This window comes from Tympanuchus pallidicinctus, unplaced genomic scaffold (assembly GCF_026119805.1).
Source record: "Tympanuchus pallidicinctus isolate F22 unplaced genomic scaffold, pur_lepc_1.0 scaffold1, whole genome shotgun sequence".
NCBI classification, from domain to species: domain Eukaryota; kingdom Metazoa; phylum Chordata; class Aves; order Galliformes; family Phasianidae; genus Tympanuchus; species Tympanuchus pallidicinctus.
The window spans coordinates 43,329,395-43,351,896 of NW_026294618.1; the positions used below are offsets into that span (position 1 = coordinate 43,329,395).

General features: G+C 39.8%; 1 protein-coding gene across 3 annotated transcripts in view; it reads right to left on the reverse strand.

Moving 5' to 3' along the window:
- The window catches only part of SESN1 (sestrin 1), a 73,401-nt gene that overhangs the window by 24,088 nt on the left and 26,811 nt on the right, over window positions 1–22,502 (reverse strand). Inside the window, exon 1 of one of the 3 annotated variants that reach the window (XM_052696903.1) lies at window positions 22,347–22,370. The exons of the other annotated variants lie outside the window; for them this stretch is intronic. The gene's annotated coding sequence lies outside the window, so the exon portion shown is untranslated. Of the gene's footprint in view, window positions 1–22,346; window positions 22,371–22,502 lie in introns of those variants that run through there. 3 annotated transcript variants of the gene reach the window in all.

Here is a 22,502-nt window from a genome sequence, read left to right on the forward strand (position 1 = left end):
TAGGCCTGGGTGTATGCACACAGCAGTCATTTCAGAGCCTTGCTAATGAACTACCAGAAGCCACAAGTGATCACATTCCTTTTTCTCTGGTCTATACAATCCTCCAGGAGGGGAGGAGAAAGCAGGGGCAGAAGGGACAGGAATGTATGTGGGTTATGTCAGTCCTATTTATGGGGTCCTAAGACCAGACCAACTTTCTGTGAGGGCACTTGCTAGTGAAAAAAAACAACACGACCGTCTGCTCTGCCTTATAACAAGACAGACGCTCTCATAAAACAAAACATACATTTAGATTTTTGGCTCAGTGTTCTTGCCTCTGAATTGTTGCTGTATATATCAACAAATGATCCTTTGTTTTAAGAAAGCCTTACTGGCCACAAGTTTCCCAAGAGAGAAACGCTACAATCCTCAAGCACAGACAAGCCTGCCTGGCAATAAGCAACCAGCATGTATGGGATAGATGGCAGGAGTCCAGGTCTGACTACAGAAGAATCACAAGATTCCTCTCTAAGAGAAGGCGAGTTGAGAAGGCATCTGGGTGTAGGAATGACAGAAAGGTGCAGGCTCCAGTCATCCTACAGCCCTGCTATTCCACTGCTCTGCATGCCAGCTTTTTGACATTTATGCTGCTCTTAAAAAAGAACAGCCACAAACAAGTCACCATGCAAAACTTTTAGAAAAAAGTATGCCAGTAAGGAACAGCACATGCAAAGGCATTCAAGCCAACCTTCAAGCAATCACCTTCATGCTGTGAGTTACCGACCCACAGTTCTCAGCTAAGAACAGCTGCAGACAAGCCTCAGCACCTAGGGCATGGGCAGGACCACAGCCCATTGAAAAGTCAGGGATATTACCAGGAGTGCAGGAGAAACAGAAGTCTAAAGTTGGCAAGCAAATGCCTCCTGTACTCCTTTTTTTATGTTTTCTTTGTCAAACAGTGCAGTATCATTAGATGTTTATTTGCATTTACTGTTCTATTTTGATCGTCGTCAAATTTGCAGAAATACAGCTGCCATGTACTTTTCCCATATGTATTATACAAGCCTCTTTCACTAAAAACACAGTTTTTCTCCTTTCCTCACAAAAACATGAGGGTCTGCTAATCCAAGATTCTACTGTGAACTTGCTGATCACACCAACCTTTACCCTGTGTTGTTGTTCCCAGTTGTCTCATGGGCAAAGGGAGTGGGCAGCTGCTCACGGAGTTTGTAGCCAACAGTGTGTTATGAAAGGATCATGGAGTCAACAAAACAGAAGATTTAAGTGAGCTGCCAGGAGAAACAGAGTATATTTTCAGTCTGGTAACAATGTCCAATGTTACACGAGTGCATGCGTACATTACCCTGGAAAGCATTCAGGTTGTGCGGTGGAAAAACACTTCACCTCTGTGGCTTGGTTCTTGTCAGAAGCAGTTCACACCAAGCAGAGGAAGCCATCTTAGCTGCCCTTACCCCAGCCTGAACGCTTACTGAACTGTGCTACAGTGGGTGTGGGAAGGCCCAGAAGGAGTGTTTCCAAGGTTTTCGGTTAATTTCTCTGTGACACTTCTTCTAGGAATTAGCACATCTGTTCTGTGCTTTGAAATTATTTTCCAGCTTTTGCCTTTGCTCAGTATTGCTGAAAAGTGCCTAGCACAGCCAAACATGGAGAGTGAGCTGAGAAGAGTACAGAGTGAAAGACATTTCAGCAAGACTCCGGGTTTGTGACCTATTTTATGCAATCAAAAGTTACACCTGCTTAAATATATATCAAATGCAGATAATGGAACACTATGTTTAGATGATACTGACCTATGCACGTATCCCTTAACGCATATGTGCTGGAAGGGCTTGCACAAAGTTCTTCCTTCAGCAAATGTGGTCACAAAATTCAGAACAGAAAAGACGGTTCATGAAGTAGACACTTAAGAGGGATGAAAACCTCCAGAGAATAGCTGGGCTTTAGGTTCAGATCAGTGCATGCTTCACCACAATTCAGTCATGAGCTGACTTCCCTCTCAGCTCTCTCCTCCCTACCTTATCCTCTCCTTTTCTTTCACCTTTCCTTCCACTGCTTCTCTATTGCTGCAAGCACCAGGGGTTACCTGGTAGTGCCACGCTAAGAACAGAGGCTCTCCTCTCTGCAAAGCACAGCTGAGTTTCAGTGAGCATGGAAATGTAAAGCAATGCTTGGTCAATCAAAACCAGGCAAAACCAGCAGAAATCAGAATAACATTTATCTGATGTTTTATGGTCTGTCTCTCTTGCCCTTCCTGTCTCCTGAACGAGGACAGCTCAGCTCTTCCATGACACAAGAAGTAGAGCTGTAAAAGGGGGTGAAGTGATATTCTAGAGCTTCAATGTCAACAAGCAAAGCAGACCCCCAGTACCCCTCTAAAGTTCACCTTGTTTCAAGGTATGAGAGGCTGGTGTCTGCTGCGCCACAAGTTGCTGCTATTGCCGTGAGGTTTCGTGCACTACAAAAACAGGTTGTTATTTTGTTGGTGTCTCATCATCAGAAGCCCTCAGAAAGTGAGAATGTCTGAGGTGCCCCAGAAACACAAAGTCTGGCAGAATTTCCCTGGCTTTGAGCACGTTATTATGAATCTGAAACTGGCATGAGGTCACTAAGTGCAGACTGAGTTTCAGCCAGCATCACACCACAACTTCCTTTTGCCTCTGAAGAGTAAGCTTAAAAACTTTCCCTGTGCATTCTGTACATTTCAAAGAAGAAATCAGGCTGGACTTCCTGTCAGCGCCTGGCATCTGGATCCGCTGGTCAATGAGGGTAAAAGGCAGATTATGAAACTGAAGGATGGGGAAGAGTGAGAAAGAGCATCTTTGCTAAGGAATCCTCAGGAAAAGCATTCCTTTACCTGTCTGACTTAGGGATAGCCCACTCCCTTAGTACAGGGACTGTAAGCTCTCACCAGAACAGAAGCTGCATGAGTTGTTATGCCCTGTATCAGCAGTTGATGGAAACTAAGCATCTCAGACTGGAAGCCTTTTTTGGGGGGGGGGGAAGATGAGGTTTGTTATGTGATTGTTCAACACAGCAACTTCACTCAAGTTTCAGATAGTGAAAGTTTTAAGATAGGGGACAGGGACCGCACAAAAAGCAAGCTGTTGTTTGTGTGACCAAACTGCAACTCAATCCTTCCCAGCAGCCCGAGAGCTTTGCTGTGTAAACTTTGCTAATAGATGCAATTCTTAGAACTGAGCTATCAAGTTTTGTTATAAAGCAGAGCTGCTAGCAAACAGAAAAGCACAAATTCAACATGAAAAAAAGTGGCAGCCTATCTATTCCTTGCACTGTGGCTACTGTATTTGTTTTTTTCTCTTTGGGCAAACACTCACCCAAGGTTGGAACAATTCCAGCTGGTTAATCATGGGTTCACGCAGCACCGACAACACAAAAATATAGAACAAAAAAAAGGCCACAATCTAACACTACAGGCCAGTGATAAATGATGTAGCTGTACCTGCTAACACCATTTAACATTGACAGTTAAGTCCCCAAACAAAGATTTTTGATAGGCAAGAAGCAGTGGGCAGCTGGCAACACCAGCAGATCTAATGAATACAACAACATTCTCGAGCAATTTGAAAACTGTCTGCTTGGGTATGGCTTAGTTATTAAAAATTGTCCACTTATAAACAGCATTGATGGAATTTAAAAAGCTTTTATAAGAAGGACTAAAACCAACCAGAGCCTGCACGGATAAAGACAAAAGAAACAGTGCCCTCAAACTCTGTATGTGTATTTATGTGTATTCACCTTATCTGTGATTCATTCTCCCGGCACACAGCAAGGATAAAACAGGCTGCCCTATGCATAGCTGCTGAGGTGGGCTCCAAGTTAGGCCTGTTTAATGACTGCATGGTGGTTTGAGCTGTACTGCCCCCTCCCTTTCCCCCTTTAAAGCTACTCAAAAATTATCATTTAGCATTCTCATCAGGATCAGATACCGAAAAGAGGCATAAATTGCAAGAGTCTGTCCAGGCATGCCATGAAACTCGGTGTTTTCCCTCCTTTATGTAACAGATGATCTTGCTGTTCTCTGCCAGATTTCTGTAACTGCGCACCCTCAACAGAACTAGTTTAAATATTGACACTGGGGGAGGCAAGTGGGGATTTCTGGGAGGAGGAGCAGTGGGTAGGAGAGATGCAGGCTTCAATGTTTTTTTTCTCTTGTCTCAGAAGTGCCCCTTATCGTTCGGCTTTAGACACAAGTTGCTACAGCTTTCAATTTCTGCATCGCTACTTAGAATTAAGAAGATGGGAACATACAACTAGTTCTTTTCGTTCTTTAATCCCTCCGCTATTCTTTCTCATCTTTGCTCCAAACTCAAGCCTGTTCTGGTAACTGAAGTTGCCTATTGCTGATGTGCCTTTTGTAAGACAGCCAAAACTAAGGAGCATTCAAGGTGAAAAGGTACAATACCACCTCTTGTCTTGCTTTCCATAGCCCGTAACACAGCCTAGCATTTCACTTGCTTCCTTTGGTCTCATCCAGGGTACAATAAGACCTTTATGAAAGAGCCTTGCAAAAAATCTGGGCCATTGATTTGAACACAGACTGTTTAGCCACGACACAGAGCACTGAGAAGCACCGCTCAGTAAGCGGACCCTGCAAGCAGCATCCCATTTCAGGGGAGTGGTGCAAGTCAGCAAAGCCAAGCTTCTGGGACCTGGGGTTATCCCTGTGCAGCCCTTCCCTGCACCGACCTGCCTGCCAAAGCTAGTGCAGGTGCGCCCAACACAGCACCACAAAACACGCTGTAAACATATTCTGATTGCTTATCTGTGATGATTATCATCTGATGCTTTTTTTTTCCCCCCAAGGGATCACACAAATAATTACATAAATATAACCAGAATATTGCTTATGGAAGAATACGGTATTCCACTGGGAAGTGGAGTCATATTTAAGAAACAAACAAGCTGTGGATATTTGTGAGTACATTGCCTCCATGCAAATCCAGGCGGAAATGAAGAACATCAGTATACAACAGCCCTAGGGAGATTCAAATGGCTAATCAGCTTACCTACTGCATTTTGGAAACCACAGAAAACATTCAGATTCTGATGGAGATGTACTTCCCTAACTTTGATGACTGCAGAGCTAATCTTTTAAATGCAGTTTAACTGTAAGTCAGCACACCCCTGCTTCCACTGGTCTGCTGAAGCGTGAAACTGTTGTGTTAGCAGGAATTTCTCTCACCTCCCATATCTTCATGTAGGTGAGAAAGAAAAAGCTCTTGTCTAATATTGTTGGGTGCCTCCTTCAGCAGATTTCATCACACAGCTGTTATCTAGTTACTGTGTACCCTTGGCATTCATGAGTGTTAATCGTTGCGTTTTACAAGTACAGGTTCATATCCTGCAGAGTAACATTGGTGCGGTCATTCAAAACATGTTTGTGACTATTCATTTTGCAGCAACATGTTCAAAGTCCAGCTCTTACTCTGGAGGACAGACTCAGGCAATCTACCTTAAGGAGATGAAAATAAATGTAGCAAAATCAATCCCTCCATAGTGATATCCACCACTCTTTTTTAAGAGTTCCTGCTGCTGAAAAAAGAAGGATTTACTGATACTTAGTTCCGTTTGGCTGCAGAATCAGCATAGGTCAGGTAGTCACATCTCTCTGTTTCTTAGTGCCTGCACCTGCTTATATGGCAGCAAAAAGAATGGGATTGCCATTCTATAAGGGATATGAAAGGTGATCTAAACCTTAAACACTGACTTGCATTTGAATGCACTCAGGCAGCTGCCTCATTGAAACTCCTTATAAGTATTAGTCACAGGCCCTCTGCCTCAGTGCACGTAGTTAAGAGGGCTATGAGCTAAAAAAGTGCAGTTTGGCTTTGTCACTGTAACCTCATGATGTTGTTTGGGCTTTTCTGAACAGTCCGATCTTCATGCAGGAGAGCTGCTAATAGCAGGGCACGTACTCATCACACAGCACAGAAGTGATCTCACCTAGGCAGCTTGAGTAAACACAGCACGGACATAAATATGACAAGCTTTTGACAGTACTTAAGGTTATTCTATGAAGAATATTTACTGTGTTGCCCAGAAACACACAAACAGGGCTTATGGAAGCTCTCTTTTTCTCAGCCCACTACAGAATTTTCCATAATCAAAATTTATGGAAAGAACAAGAATTCCATCAAAGGAAGGTTTTGCCATTGTGGTAGATTACTATCCCATACTCTGAAGAATAACTTTTCTAAACAGCGTTTCCCAAAACACCAACTTTCCTTTTCAAGTACCTGTTTCCACTTGGAAATACTCCACTGTCAGAGACAAGACCTGCCAGCACTCCAGAGTGCCCAGCTTGAACACGTGGACGCTGCTGGAACAAAAGACGTCCTCTCCACAAATGCTATTTAGAAAGGAACTACTTATACCTCCCTGGACACAAGAGAGAAACTAAATTCAACAAAAAATATTCGATTCCTCTAAATATTCAAACCCTTTAGAAGAATTATTAGAATTTGTGGACATTCTTTCTTAAACCAATGGATGTTACTTACATGTTTGCAAAATTAACAGGAGAATTAAATCTTTGCTTATTCACAAGGTCTACGAGGGAGTCACTAAAGTCAAGGAATGAGTAGATTTAACTCTCTGGTGCTCCCACAGAGAAATGGCCAAACCCTCATTTAGCTTAGATTATCTGCATTTAGTCTTCACTATATCATGTATCCCATCAACAGTGCTTAGAGCAGGACTCTACTTCACGTGGAGCTGTGTTACAGAATGCAAATCTCAAAGGAGTAAATACGAAGACCACTGCCCCAGGAAGACAGCTGATGGGAGAAGAATCTGAGTAGACTCTAGGAAGAATAAACTGCATTTGTTCCATGGGGCAGAGTCTACTGAAAGTCTGTGAAAAATGAGGCTTGCATCAAGCTCAGAAAATGCTGTAAGCCATCTTTGAAATGTCCCATTTGTTAGGAACTCAGAAAGTTGGGCTTTAAAAGCTATGGCTATTCTGCACAGCTTATCTCCCAAAATACAAACTGACATACAGTGCCCAAGAGGTGTGTGGACATTCATGTGTGGTTACCTTGTCATGATGAAAGGTAATAAAAAGAAATCTCATCTCAATAAAAATAACAATAATAATAAACATAAATTAAAAATTAATTAATTAAAAATAAATAAATTAAAAAAAAAAAACATAGTCTTCTAAATATAAAATAATTGGTAAAAACTTATTTTATAAACCATATCCGAATTCTTCACATTTATAACAAAATCTCCCAAACCCAAACTTTTTAAGTTTGGGCTAAAGATCTCTAAGAGGGCTATTGAATTAATCGAGCCTCTCCTTTAGCAACCTCACAAAACAAAGTGCAAGTTAGTTGTCTAGAAACACCACAGCAGAAGCATATTTTGCTAAGTGTAATCAAGGCTTGAGATCCTACACTGACACTTCACTGTGACAGATTTACAACCAAACGCCTGTGAAAACAGTTGGAAGAATGTGAACTATGGCTCAAAATATCTTTAACGGGCAGCATTTCTTAGAAAACAGAAGCCACCTCTCATGTTCTTATCCCATCCTGATTTATGACGCTTAAAACACATCAGTTCCATCACTGGTTATGAAGTTGCTGGTTTGAAAAACATCTGCGACAGGTAGAGAGAAAATAATGCCACCTGGGAGTAAATAAGGTTTACCAGAAGAATTGCATTAGGCCAACTAATGTAGCTGGAAAACCACGGGGGGCAAGCTCTGCTTCAGATCAGGCTTAAAAGCTTATCTGCTTTTCCCAATTGTATGAGCTGATCTAAGAAAAGCCACTACCTCTCTCTACAAGTCTGGGCTGCTCTTATCACAGCTACAACACTACTTCTATTTAAATTTAAAAAACAAAACAAAACAAAACAAAAAAACAACCACCAAAACCAGGCTTACAACATTTGCTAAAAGCTTTCAGATGCTTTTTTTCCCCATCAAGACAGCAATTAATTATTTCCTTGAAGGCTGCACTGCTATACATACTGAAGCAGAAGAAATACTATTTTGTAGATAGATGCAATGGATTAAGTAGGATTCCAGAGAAAAAACTTTGTGCCAGCCAAGTGATAAAGAGCTTTAGCCAAGGGCGTTGCTATTTTGGAGGTAACATAGGAAGGTGAGCGGCTGTTTAGTTTCAACATACAGTTATTGAACTCTACCTGTCTTGTCTGATGGGAACACAAGTTGACAGAAGAGTATTAGGTATTTGTCAATGATTTAATCTGGGTAGCCACTAGTAGAAGCACATCTGAAAAATTTGTAAAGCACAGCTTGTCAGATACTTAGGGAAGGGTCACAGATGAATTACCAAATTATTACAGCTGTGGCCAAAGTTCAGAGAAGACCCATAATGGCAGCTCATGGCAGGCCAGCCTCCCCCTCAGCAGGATCCACCACTGCTGTGCCATCCTGCCAAAGGTTTGTCTGACTTGAGGGCCTCCAATAGTAGACGTGCCTGGCCTCTCGAAGTAATCAGAGCTTCATTATCCTTATCATTAAGATCTAATTGGCACCATGACCTGAATTAATCTGTGAGCACAGGATGACTCTTCAATGATTAAAAAAAATACATATATATATATATATGTGTGTGTGTGTGTTTTTCTAAATGCTGAAGTTCACTTACTGCCAGTTCTTTTTCACTGCCACAGTGCATACTGCCAAGACTCCATCACACCATTACTGACTGACTACAACGCTATTTTCATGCAGATAAAGCAAAACAAATGCAAGTCAGGAAAAAAGCAGTATCAAGCATAAAGCATGATGGAAGGACAGTTGATAGCAGGTATTTTAACTTAAGCATCATTGCGCTCACTTCTTTTATGGTCAAGGTGCATTTGTGACCAAGAAGCAGGGGGACAGGGATAAAAAGAAGGGTGATTTCAAATTTCTTAACAACAGCCTGCAATGCAGCTTTCAGAGAAGGCAGGAAGGCTATGAGGAAAGGCAGCAGCTGAGCCTTACTGATCCTCAGAACTAAAATCACTAGTTAGAGCTAAGCACGTGGTTTGAGGTAAACATCTATGAAAGATTCCAAGCACTTGGACTTATGAAAGCCATGGTAAGAATAAAGGGAAAGAGACAGGACAGCCTGCTGAGGGAAAGAAATTGAGGGTGACTTAGCTGAGCTGACACAGTGCTTCTTGTCAATTGAGAAAGCCTTTGTTGCCTTAAAAAAAAAGTTGGGCAGTCTGATACTAAAGAAGAGACACACAGCAAATCCCCAGAGAAGCCATCAGCTCTTTTTCCTTCAGTTTGTTACACCAAGTGGCTCTGTGGTGTGTTCTGTTATGCCATCAAGCCATCCTCATATGGCCAGTGATTGGTTCAGTTTGTTAGCTGCTGCATCCCGGTTTGTTACCAAAGAACAAGTGCAGATCAGTAGAAGTGGATACATACCAGGGTGTGTGTGCTCATCTACTGGGATATTCCAAAATGCCATTGCAGTCTCAGGAAAATCAAGGACACAATTCAGTACACATCTCCCATGCTCTTTGCCTGAATATTGTAGCTCGGGGATGCTACTGGTTCCTGACCATTTACTTAATGACAAAATCAATCTTACAGGAAAAAAAAAATTCTGTCAGAGAGTTGTGTAATGGAGGTGAGTTCCAGCATAGCCCTGGACTGATTTATGAACTTTTGCTCTGGAGAGAGGGTACATGTACAGTGGCAGGGCAAAGATGGGAAAAGAACATGCTCAGAAATCTGGAGATCTCCTTAACACAGTGTTACTATTCTTCCACCTCCTCCCATCATATCAGTAACCTGGCACTTCTGCTACCTTTCAATAATTCCTTAAATAAAAAAAAAAAAAAAAAAAAAAAAAAAGTGCTTATTCTGCTGCAGTAACGTGCTGAAGTCCTACTTCCCCTTTTATCTGTGAACCAATGCTTGCTTTAACTGGCTATTTGTTCATCATTATGGCTCAGAATTTATGTTAATTGTAGAACCGCTGTTCGAAGTGATGGTCAGGCACATCAATCTACAAGGAATAACTTCCCATGAAGATGAAGTCTTAGAACAACACTATTTTTTTTCTCCCCTACTTACAAGCTATTGGTCTCATCAGAGAATAAGCATCAGAGCAAAAAGTAAACATCATGCTGGAGAAGCTACCACAGTGGGAACCCCATCAATGACTGCAATGTCTGGAAGCTGCTGTAATATAGCAACAAATGAATGCCTAGGGAAAATGACTGAAATCTGTTGTTTGAAAATGATAATATGAATTAGCATACTAATCCACCACGGAAAAAAGCTTACATATGTCATCAAGCTCAGTGTGAAATCCCACTTTACAAATATCTGATAAAGATTTGTTACTGTTATTGTCCTCTAAATACATTGCTTTTATTTATCAAAGTGCTGTATATAACTGAAACTAAAAGTTTATCATCAAGAGAGGCAATTCTCTTTTTGTTATCAGTTTGTGTTTGAAAGATTTCTTTTTACTGCTTTAAAATGTAATTTTGTTCAAGCAGCATTTATTAGGTAGCCCTTGCATTACATCTCAGTGATTCCATATGACATACACTTAGCCCATAAACAGAAGTTCTTAAAATTGTTTTTAAACTTATACTGCTAGGCTTACCAATGCACCTGGTTCAAAAGTCTGAAGGGCACGAGGCATGTCTGCAGAGCAGTTTGACATGTACTGTGCCAGTGCAACAAGGTGCCTGAACACAAGCCAGATTAAGCCCTGAAACTGTACAATCACAGCGCTGCTGTCACCATTTCAGAGCTAATAAACCGTGTCTCTTAATGTGAGAAACAGGCCTGTACCTCCTGGCAGACACCCAACCATAATGAAGGTCAAGTCACAGCCCAGACCCATACTTGCAATATCACTCTGTTCAGTTCATTAGCAATCATGCAATCTAAAAATGGTATCTGACTACAAGCAACTCAACTGGCTTTTGCCAGTACTTCTCACTCCTGTCCTACCACCACCCAATTCACTCATACAGCTGACAGAGCTAAGAGGAGCTATAGGCAGTGAGCATTCGTGTGAGTTGCTGTGCTCAGCAGATAACTACATGGTGAGAGGAGATGAGATTTATTGAGAAAGCATCCTCTTCCCAGCCTTAGCTGTATGCAGCCCTTCTAGTTAAACTGCCACCAATTATTTAAAAGTCGTTTGGTTAAACTGACACAAACTGCGTGCGTCTTTTTAAACACTATTTACAAATGGCTTAAACAAGAAAGAGATAAAACTAAATCAATAAGAAGCTTTTACAAGCAAGTGTACATGTATTTACGTCGGGACTTAAACTAGCTTATATCTTACCAACAAGTTGGGTATGTACGGAAGACCATTTGCAAAACAGACTCCTACAGAACACGCGCTGTCTGTTGTTCGTGCACTGCTGTCAAGTCAGCCTGAGAACAGCTACTGCTGCGGTTTCCTTGTGAAAGCGTAAGCATTTTGTGATCTGATAAGAGACACTGTAGGAGTATATTATAATAAAGGCATAATTCAGTTTCAAATCATCATTCTAATGAATATGCTACGAAAACAAAAGCTCTGTGTGACATAAGTGCCAGTAACTCAGGGCTTTCAACAAGAAAATGACAAGCCTGAAGCTTAAGTATTTGAACTTGACTCTACCTACCAATACTGTATAAGCCAAACATTCCAAACCTTGGTCCCTTCCAGTGTCAGACAATGAGTTTATGAAAACCTTAGCTTCCAAATTAGCAAATTAGTATACACATAATCCAAATATCTGCATGTTGTTTGATTGTGATCCAGGCTTACTGAGCAGCTCTCTGTAATGGCATTCAAAAAATTCTGCTGATGTCAATTTATTGTTGAAATGCAATTTTCATACATTAAGCATAAATGGGAGAGGACAGAAAAAAAATACAAGAGTCTACCACTCAGTTATTACTCAGGCAGCTACAAAACTTGCTGAAGGACCACCTCCCTTATTTCTCAGATACAATAATACATGCTCTAATACAAAAAGCATACTACCTGAATTGGAGTAACAGTCTCAGGGGGATAGGTAAGGGATATACGATGGGGAATTGGCTCTCTCCACTGTGTTTCTTTGGGTATTGCAGAATCACAGAAAGGCCTGGGTTGAAAAGAATCTCAAGGCTCATGAATGTCCAACTCCCCTGCCACACGCAGGACAACCAACCTCTCCATTTGATACTAGACCAGGCTGCCCAGGGCCACATCCAACCTGGCCTTGAACATCTCCAAGGACGGGGCATCCACAACAAATCACAATGTCAAAACAGAAGCAACTTGCTTGCTGTACAGCTTGTGTGATAACAGCTCAAAATCATATTTTGGTATGTTTTGTAATCATTGGAAAAATCCGTCTATGATAAATACTTGTGAAATAGAAATACTTTGAAGCATATAATTTTTCAAAATTAGCAAAGAGACATCTGTTATATTATTCAAGAAGAATGTGCTGCATTTCTCAGTAAGAATAGTTTTAAAGTAGTGGAGATAGTTTATATGATTTGTTCTTCTTCCCCCATTTAATAAGTATAGGAAAGATTAAAAGTTTTAATTGCTGAGCTTGGAAATTCAGATCTTGTCTACCTGAGCTGCTAGAGAAATAATACAATCACGCTGCAATTTTAAACAAATAAAAGTGACTATAAATTATTGTGTACATAACTAAGCTTGGTCTGACTCACCCATTTTGCCACTGTGCTTTAATACTGACAAGGCCATGCTAATCAGCCTGTCTCCAGGAATACCATCCTTTGAGCACATCTGCCTAATGGTTTTGGAGTAGAATTTCCCTGGTTGAAGGAGCAACCTCACTGACAAGGCCTCCAGACTCGTTGGTCCTCTGATCCAGTCTTGGGCCACACAACTTGACTGCTAAAGAATATGACTCATTTGGATATGCACAGGTAGAAAAATTGCCATGGAGTAGATAAAAAGGATTTCATTCTGGATAAAAATGGGATTTAAATGAATGAAGTAGAAGATAATTGTTTTTGTAGAATGCACTCAGCTCCTGTTAAGAAAGGGCCTGCAGCTGCACTGTGACGTCCTCACGAGGGACGGAGCCAGAGCACAGTAACTGTCAAAGCACAGAACTCACGCTTTGGAGATGAGCAACATCCAGAGCATTTCTGTACTTCAGTCAATAAATGGAAATATGTTACAAAGAACAGAAGCAAAATATACAGCTTACATTTTCCTGTGTAAATTAAATCCATTCCTAGTTTTATTGAGAGTTTAATTTGCCCTGATACAACCACTCCTTCATAAAGGAAATTTTTTTGCTTGTTTTGAACAGGAAATTTCCTTTTCCTCTTAATTAGGCCCAAACTGTCAAGTGGTCTATTAGCAGGAATTTCAGCTGTTTTTCTGAAACAAAGATTCACCTTTTCAAAATGTGCCTGCACACACACACACACACACACACACACACACACAAAAGCACCCTAAATCTTTAAATTATCTTAAAATATTACTGTAGTTCATCTAACTGTAGAATACTGGGACTTTACTAAGCAATTCACAGCTGTTTGGTAACTGTAGAGATTACTGCACTGGTTAGTTTACATTTACAGATCGAGAAGTCCTTTCTCCATAAAAATAGCTTATATTACAGAAGTGCTTATACTTTAAATATAAATACTTTGTATTCAGGTTTTTAACCTGTTGAGCAGTCAAATATTTTTGTGTTAACTTTATTAAAATGTGTATGTGTGCACACTGCATATATTTTTAAAATAAAATAAAAGCATTTTCCTGACAAGAAAATTGGTCTTGGCAACAAAAGCCATCATTGACTTCCTGCTCTTTCATTAGATTCAAATAAGTGAAGGCAAATAAAAGTACAGATTCCTGCTTCTCCAGGGAAACACTGGTACAAGCCAGCTAAAATTCATCTAAAGAGTTCAGGTATTGAGGCCAAGCTAACCTGTTATTATCCCAGTCAGCCTCATTTGCATCTTCTGTCCATTCTCCAATTAGAGAACAATTATTATTGTTTGCTTATCTTCTTTTGGTCTATATTGTTGATGGTTTAAAAAAAAAAAAAAAAAAATCACTTGGGTTGTTTGCTGCAGCTGCTATTTTGTCTAACATACACAACTGGGACTTACCAAGATGTTGTAATGTAGGAAACATCATTTGTATGGCTGTATCATGAAATACACATTTATATAGACCCAAAAGGTGATAAAATTTGGAAAGGTGCCAAACACTCAAATTCATCAGGCTCAGTATTTCAGCATCTCTTGCCCTCCTAACCTGGAATTAAAAGCAAAAGCTTTGAAATTTGGCAATGAGATAATAAGTAGAGCGGAAAATAACAGGGTAACATTACTCATAAAAACCATCTGAATTTCCATTTTTTAACCACCAGAGCTCTACATCAACATGAAGTGTCAGACTAGAAAAGGGAAAGTCAGGCTAGAGAGAATTTAAGTTACATCTTCTTAAATTGACTCAGCTTCATTAATTACACTTTTAAATGCATAGAGAACTGACTGAAGACAATTGGCTAGTGAAATCAGCATTGGCCAGTAATGGTTTCAAGAATCTACAGAAGATGGAAGAAGGATCAAAAACCAGAGAAACAAGAAGCAGTGCCTTTATTTAAGGAAGAAAACAAAAAAGGAACCAGTTGAATTTCAATTCCTTTAAAAAAAAAAAAAAACTGAAACAAAACAAAACTGACAAAAATTCTGCAAAGCAGTTTGTAACTGCCTAAAAGATAACACACAGCTGAGTGAAAGCCAAAAATCAGTGACATACACATGAGGATAGCTCCTCAACAAATCTTTCTCAGTTGTCTTCTTCAACAGGATAGCAAGTCTGAAAACAAGGAAGAGCTAGCACATTAGGATCATGATTTCAAGGCAGCTAAGGAAACTTTTTCTTGATGGGGCTGCTGCAATTGGACAAAAAACTGTCTTATGCTGAATAAAGTCATTAATGGCTCATCACCAATACAGAAAGATGTAGCAAGTGGGACTGCATAGGAAACACCCCTAAATCTGGTTCTACACAGAATGATTCATGGAATCAAGAGAATGCTTACATTAATGATGTAAGCTCAGTATGCTCACAAGGGTTGTGGGAATCTGAGAGGACAAATGAACTTCTAGAGGTTCTTGAAAACTGGAGAATTGTTCTGTATTCATCTAAAAAAAAAAAAAAAAAAGGGAATAACAAGGGAATACCATTATCATGAAAGAAATACATTACTCTTCAGTAGAAACTATCTACTTACAAAGACAGGAAGGGGAAACAAGATGCTAGAGATGCTCTGCTTGAAGGGTGAAACATCAAGGATTATGGCATGGTGAGGTCAACATGAAAAAAAAACAACAACAAAGTCCCAAAAACCATACCGTGATTCATACATAACTTATCTTCCAAGACAGAGGAAGCGAGCCTCTGTTCTGCTCAGCAGGATACCCTGTCATTTTGGTCAGTGTACATCAAAGATGTGAGCTGAATACAGCCCCCTGTACTCTCACCAAGAATAGTCAGAGGCCTAGAAAAGATGAGGGAGAAAGATCAGGAGCGGGGAGTAAAGCCAAAACACCACAGACATTTCACATAAGGAGGAGGAGACAAAGAAGAGAAAGGAGATTCTGTAGAGTCTTGACAGCTGGTAGTCTTAAAACCAGTCAGAGGAACTTCCCAAGCATGGCCTAGATATCGTAACTGAGTCTTCCCTGGGGCATGTTGACATATCTAACAAATCTCTTTGGATCCTTTCCTATCTTATTCTATGGTTCTACAGAAACATTATTTAATATAACAAGCTATCCCACACATAAGGAAAATATAACATGTACACATGGGAAAGTAATTTGGAAATCAGACTCCCAAAAGAACATTGGGAACTGCCAATCAGACTCCATTTGTGCATTTAAGCACAGTTCAGCTACTCAGAAGGTGAGTTCGATCTCAAGTGTATAAAATAGGAATATCAGGTAGAACAGAAACAACCTGTCCTCCACACGCTAGGTTGATAAGATCATTTAAGAGGATGGCGACTTTCCTGGTGTCTCAAATGATCTGGAAATACTGGACAGATAGTTAAGGCTCCAGTTGGACTTGATAAAGACAAGAGGCATCTTAGTACACAGCTTAAAGCAAAATTATGATATAGAACGCCGAAAGAGAGCTTGATTTTTTGAAGATGTATTTACACATATTACACATTGGTACATACACACAACTCCTAGTCTTATTAAGATTACAGAAAAAGAAAAAAGATTGAAAAAAATTATATCTTTTAGATTCATAAAACCACAGAAAACTACAGTGAATGAAACTGATATTAAAAGTTCTGAATGGAAACTGATATTACAAATTCTTCTTGAAGTACCACCATTTCCTAGCAGCAAACACACACCGCAATCTCTTACTATGGAAAAAGGACCACTGCTTCAATTTATTAAAGCAAGAGAACTTTCAGAAAGATATGCCTGCATTCAGCTGCTGGGAGAAAAACAAAACTCCATGACCTACATATACAAGAGATCAAACCAGATTATCACAATTATCTAACCTGGCCTAACACAGCCTAAACACCTATTTCCTTCAGCTATTCCACACGATGCTTTCTACTCTCTGCATTTTGCAGCAGAAAAGAGTCAAAAGGACTGAATGCAAAAGCAACCTGATGCAGAAACAGGTAGAAAGAATACTGTTTCAGATCCCTCAAATGGCAATAGCCGCAGATGGACCACTCCTTAAGTTCCACAGAGAAAGAAAGGAGCTGTAAGTCTTGGCAAAGTAGAAAACCCAAATGGTCACAAGGGGAGGGAAGAAATAAGGAGAAATATGAACGTAGCTATCCACCACGGAAGGCAGAAGTGGTGACTTTCCTTCTAAAAAGGCTCTGGGCATGAAATACGTGCAAAGAGAAGTGAAACTCATCTTCCCCCAAGGACACAGAGAATTAAAAAAGACAGTCTGCTGTCTCTCATGGCTTCCTGCCATGTTTTGTGTTAATTGTATCTGAGGCTTCCTAGCAGCCCCTTATAAGCTGTGAGGCCTGACAGAACAGTTCAAAGTCACTCTGCTTTTAGGGAAGTCACAGAAAGCAAGGCTGCATTTCATTGTTACTGTTGCACTGATTAATCCATGTCTAAAGCTACACTGTAAATCACACACTGTCAATGTTGACAATGTTTAATTACTGTATTAGCAGTTCCAAAGGAATCTTTCCCTTTCCTATACTAACAACCAGGAGGGAATTTTCCAACAATAGATTAAGTTTCCAAGTGTGGTTACTGTCATAAGGACTTAACCTTCAGCCCATCCTAACAACTGCTGCTAGAACAAATTCTCCCCTTGGCCAACGATGCATCCAACAGTGCTCCAAAACACTGTCAAGGGCTGCTACTGGATGTTCAGCAGAAAACTTCAGCAATGTAACTAATTCATGGCACCTGTCTGCTAGAGAAAATTTATAATTAGTAGTACAGCTGGTTCTTTTCTGTGATGGCAAAATAACACATTTGACAGGCTTGTAACTTACAGCTCTCAGGGTTAAGGTGTCAAGATTTTTGCCACAATGTTCTCAAAAACAATAAACTAACCAAACCAACCAACAAAGCCTAACAATAATGAAATCTCATGTCAGTGGTTGGAAAACAGAATGTGAACTTTGCTTAAAGATTTATTGTGTTGCAAACACATAAATGACTGCAGAGCAGGCAAGGCAAGATATTTACTCATAAAAGAAGAAGGGGGAAATTGGGACTTTGTTGCTGTTTTAGAAAATATTTTGCAATAAATTAAGTGAGAAGAGAGAGAATACAGTCAAGCTCTCTAGCTTAGAGTAAGTGCATTAGTGACATTTGAAAAAATAAATGATTAACCACGATTGGACAGGAACACTTGGAAAGAAGTCCTAAGGGATGGTGCTGTGAGGACTGGAAAGTCCCTGAGCAGCTGAATGGAAGGATGTGACGTTACAGCAGTCTCCAAAAGCTTGAGAACCCTAAGAGGCAAAGGGAAATGCAAGAGAAACGGACAAGTTAAGTAAATGAGGTACATGTTAGACAAGAAAACAGCGACAGACAGAAAAAAAACTTTGTGATCTGGAGCTGTCGTGTGCAGAAAAATAAGATCTTGAGTTTCTTCAGAAATCATGATTTCATTGTACTAGCTAGAACTACAATTTTCTTACATTAGTCTCAGTAATGAAATAATTAGGATTTGGAAACTTTTGTATACGTACCATACCATAACACCAGGAGTGCTGCCTGTCCAAGCTTCCTCAGATCACAGTGTCATATGAAAAGGTTTAAAAAGTACAGTTCTCATGGGACAGAAAAATAAATCCTGTTTTACACATTGCATGGAAGCTACAGAAAATGGAAGAGTTTATATCTGTGAGGAAATACATAAATCAGGGAAGAAAAAGGAATATACAGCTTACATTACAGACTTCAGTAGTGAAGAGAAGGAAAACATAATCAGTGAGACCTACAAGAAAAGAACAAGCTGACTATGTTAAAGCACTGCTGGAGCTAAGCCATCTAACAAACACGGGAAACATTCTGAGAAAAAAATGCTGCACTAAGCATACTGAGACAATGTTTGGTCGTGAGTCAGGGGTGATTTTTCACATTAGGTAGGTTCTGCTCCATTTTTTAATCTTTCGTCTACCTTACAGTCACTCAAACAACTGGCAATTAAATACTGTGTTCTTATAAAACCGCTAAGGTTACTTACATATCTAAAATCATGATTTTAAATGTCCACAGCATTTGAATTATCTTTGAATGTCTTACAAACAGTGCTCACTACAGAGAAGAACAAAAAGCCACAACTAAGCCAGAAACCTGAGTAGCAGCCTACCCTATCAATGACAGTTAAACAGAACCATCACCTTCCAAAAGCATTTTGGAGAAGAACAACTTTCAATGTAGATACTTAACACTAGCTAATATTTCCTGAGCCCCTACCTTACTGTTTAAATATCCATTTTTAAAGCTGAATGTGAAATTCAAAGCTCCTGCTAATTTCTTATCCAAGGGCTGCTTTGGCAGCAATACCTCTGTACTCTTACATCACGCTATTCGTTAGCTAAACAAATCAAAAGTCATCTGCTTTGGTCAATACTTACAATTTTGGATGGAAGCTAAGAGCACACACATCCTACCTAGGAAGAACCACCTTAACTTGGCAGAACAGTCAGGCAATGCGCCCATTTTTTACCCCAGTATCTGTCCCGATACCAGTAGTGCATAGCTCTTTCCTAGTCAAATAACTTTAACCAGCCAATACAAAATTCCTGGGACAGATCAAATATGCAGTTGTGCAGAATCTGGAGCAATTTGTGTTTTCTACTTAGCGTTATCTCAGCGTTATGAAGCTGTTGCTCTGAGAACCAAACTGAAAAATCCTCTTTTTCCTAATTCTGAAACTATGGACAAGGAAGTACCACTCATAGACTTGTATTTTAATTGCTGTTGTGTAATTGTTCACCCCACCACTCATTGTTTCGTAGTGCTCAAACAGTCCTAGGAAAGGTTGTAACATTTACATTTATGATTTTCATATGCAAACTATATATTAAAATTGGGTTTAATTACAACTTAAATTTCCCCTTCTCCTCCCACAATAAGGAGATACAGCACACAGCTCTCACTGCATGATAAAACTGATGAAAGTGATTAAAATAGAACATGCTGTAAAGCTGCTCAAAACCACACTCGTGCTTTCTGCAGCTTCAGCACTTCCAGAACTTGCAGGAAGGCATAAATAGACTACAACAATGCAACAGAGTTCCACCAGAGATCTGAGACAATGTAGGCAAATACAGGAACTTCCCCCTTTCAAATCCAGATATTACCTGATCCACATAATATCCTGCATCAAAAAATTGAGAAGATGTAAGTTGGGCACTAAGAAATGCAGAACTTGTCTTTGACTAAAATTTTAATCTACATTCCCAGAATTTAATCAGAGAGTGGCTGTGCTGACGATCACATTCAGCAAATAATTTACTGTCATTTAAGTCATGTCAGCACTTAAGGGGACAGAATTCAAGGTGCATAAACAATTTCAAATACAAACAGCACCCTGCAGAAATTCTCACTAAGCAGCAACCCTGGAAGCTTTGTCACCGTGGCACAATGCTGCTGCTGGTACCCTGGGGTGCAGGGATAATTTTAGTCATGGACAGAAGCTTCTTCACTCATCACAAACAGTTAGATACTAGCAAACAGCAACTCTTATGTCCTTCCTCCACTGCAGCTCTAGGGGAAAAGATAATCTATCAGGGTTAACATCTGGCAGCTTTGAGGGCAGAGCCCACTCTGACATTCCTGTACCTCCCCCTGTCATACGTGATCTGAAAATTCCCTCCTGCTTCCAGACAACACCTGGAACTACTGCAAAAAGAGGTTTAATACCCAAAGGGAAGTCCTTCTTTTTAATACTTACATCCTGACAAATCTGAGTGGCAGTCATGGGACTAAGAAAAGGACTCTTCTGTACTTCAGCTGCTTCTGTCAAAATATCTGCAGCAAAAACACACAGTCAAGGCTTTCTCAAAGGAAAGGTCATAACTATCTTTCCAAGGAAAGATTAGGTCATATCTGTGCAGTGTGGGCTTGGTTTTTTGTGGTTTTTTTTTCTTTTCATTTTTTTTTATTGTTTGTTTTTAACACAATGCCTCAGTAATACAAAGCAATACAAATTTAGAAAGAAATATAGCTGTAAAATCCCCAAATGTAGACACAGTAATGTACAAAAGTACTTCTATTGCTATTATGGCTATGGGTAAGATGGAGAAGAATATTTCTGAGCAGCAGTGTTATAAAATGGAGGGAGGGGGAAAGAGGATGAAGGAAAAAGCCCTAAAAGGTAAAAAAAATAGCAAACAAAAACCCCAAACTTATGTTGATGCACAGTGCTTTCTATGTTCTATTTAACATTCAGGACAATCAGCCAACCCATTTTACTTAATTATGCAGCTCTTCCCCCCGAATTAAACTGTACTCATTATCTTCTCCAGCTTTGATTCAGTGATACAAGTGTTAGATTTGTCACCTGTAACCTATCCTTTTGTTTCAAGTCCTTCTTTACTCTTAAATACATTTACTTTGGGGATTTCTTTCTTCTTCATCAGCTTTTCAGCAAGGTGAGCTTACAGCCACCTGCTCACATAAGCAAAGACAGAAGGGAGGGGTTTTAAGTATCTTTTCAGTCACTGTAAGATCTCCAAACTGTTTGCATATTTTTGCCTTAGTTTCCCCTTGAAGCAGAATGTTCTAATACAGCCAAATCCCTGCGTGCTGATGCAATTATTTATCAGCTTCCTTTTGGCAAAGATTTCTTCTACCTCTTATTTTAAGGCACTGAGGGTACCAAGGTGTTTCCTGTTCAACCATTTATCACAGCAGCTTATGATTTATTTTAACAAGAAACACAACATAAAAAGGATATCACAGAAAGCATACTGCCCCAGAGTGCAGGGAATACAGTTCTAAAAACCACCCAGATAATTCCCAGCTATGAACATTTTCCCACCAAAGGCAAGCACTGTTATAATGTATGTTTAGCCATGACACTGGCTAATGTATGGATTTCAGGAATTACAGCCTCTTCCCCACTCCCCCAGATTAGACTGTTCACAATACCACCAAGAAGTTACATCAAACCCTACAGAGATCACTGACACACAGATGTATACACCCTAACACCCTACACCATGTTACTAAAATGCTGAATTTCCTTTGCCAGGACTCACCATCTAATATGTGCAATTCCAAAAGGTCCTATACAGCTTCCACTTCCACTTCTAGATTAAGATATATCACTGCAAGCAGCTGATGAAGTTAATACACAGGACCCCTGAAACCTATACTAAGTTCCTTGAAGTCACTGCAGATTTGTCAAAATCTATTTCTTTATTTAGCTTTTAATTGCTGACAGAACAGACCATGTTTCTGCTTCCTGCAGGAGACATGTAATTTAATCTCAGAATTCACTAAATGTGCTCTGCCTATTCCCTGGGCTGCATGACAAAAGATCCTGGCCAAGCATAACCTAAGCTAAAAATTTCCCACATTCAAGGGTAAACTTTTGGCCTATTTTACCTTCTAAAAAAATCCAACCTTATTTAAAAAAAAGAGACTTCACTTTTTCTTTAAAGACTTAACAAGAGATACTTGTACACAAAAGAAGTTTTCACTTTTTTTCTCTTAAATTTACTTTTATCATTTATAAATTAGTGCCCTCTCAGCATAAGGAATTAATGAGTTATTTGCACTGCTCAACCAGTCTACTTTCCATTTTCCCAGCCAAACATCTGTAACTGCCCTCCTCCATCTGTTCCTTTCGAAGCAGTTACATTACCGTCTTAATTGCCGCAGCTTCCTTTCCAGTTTCACCAGACAATGGATTGGTGCTTTCCTGAATGAGGATGCCTTCCTTCATTTCTATCATTCCATCTTCTCCCCTTTGCTAAATAGAGGTGATAAAACGAATCATAACAAGCAGAGGCTTGTCCCT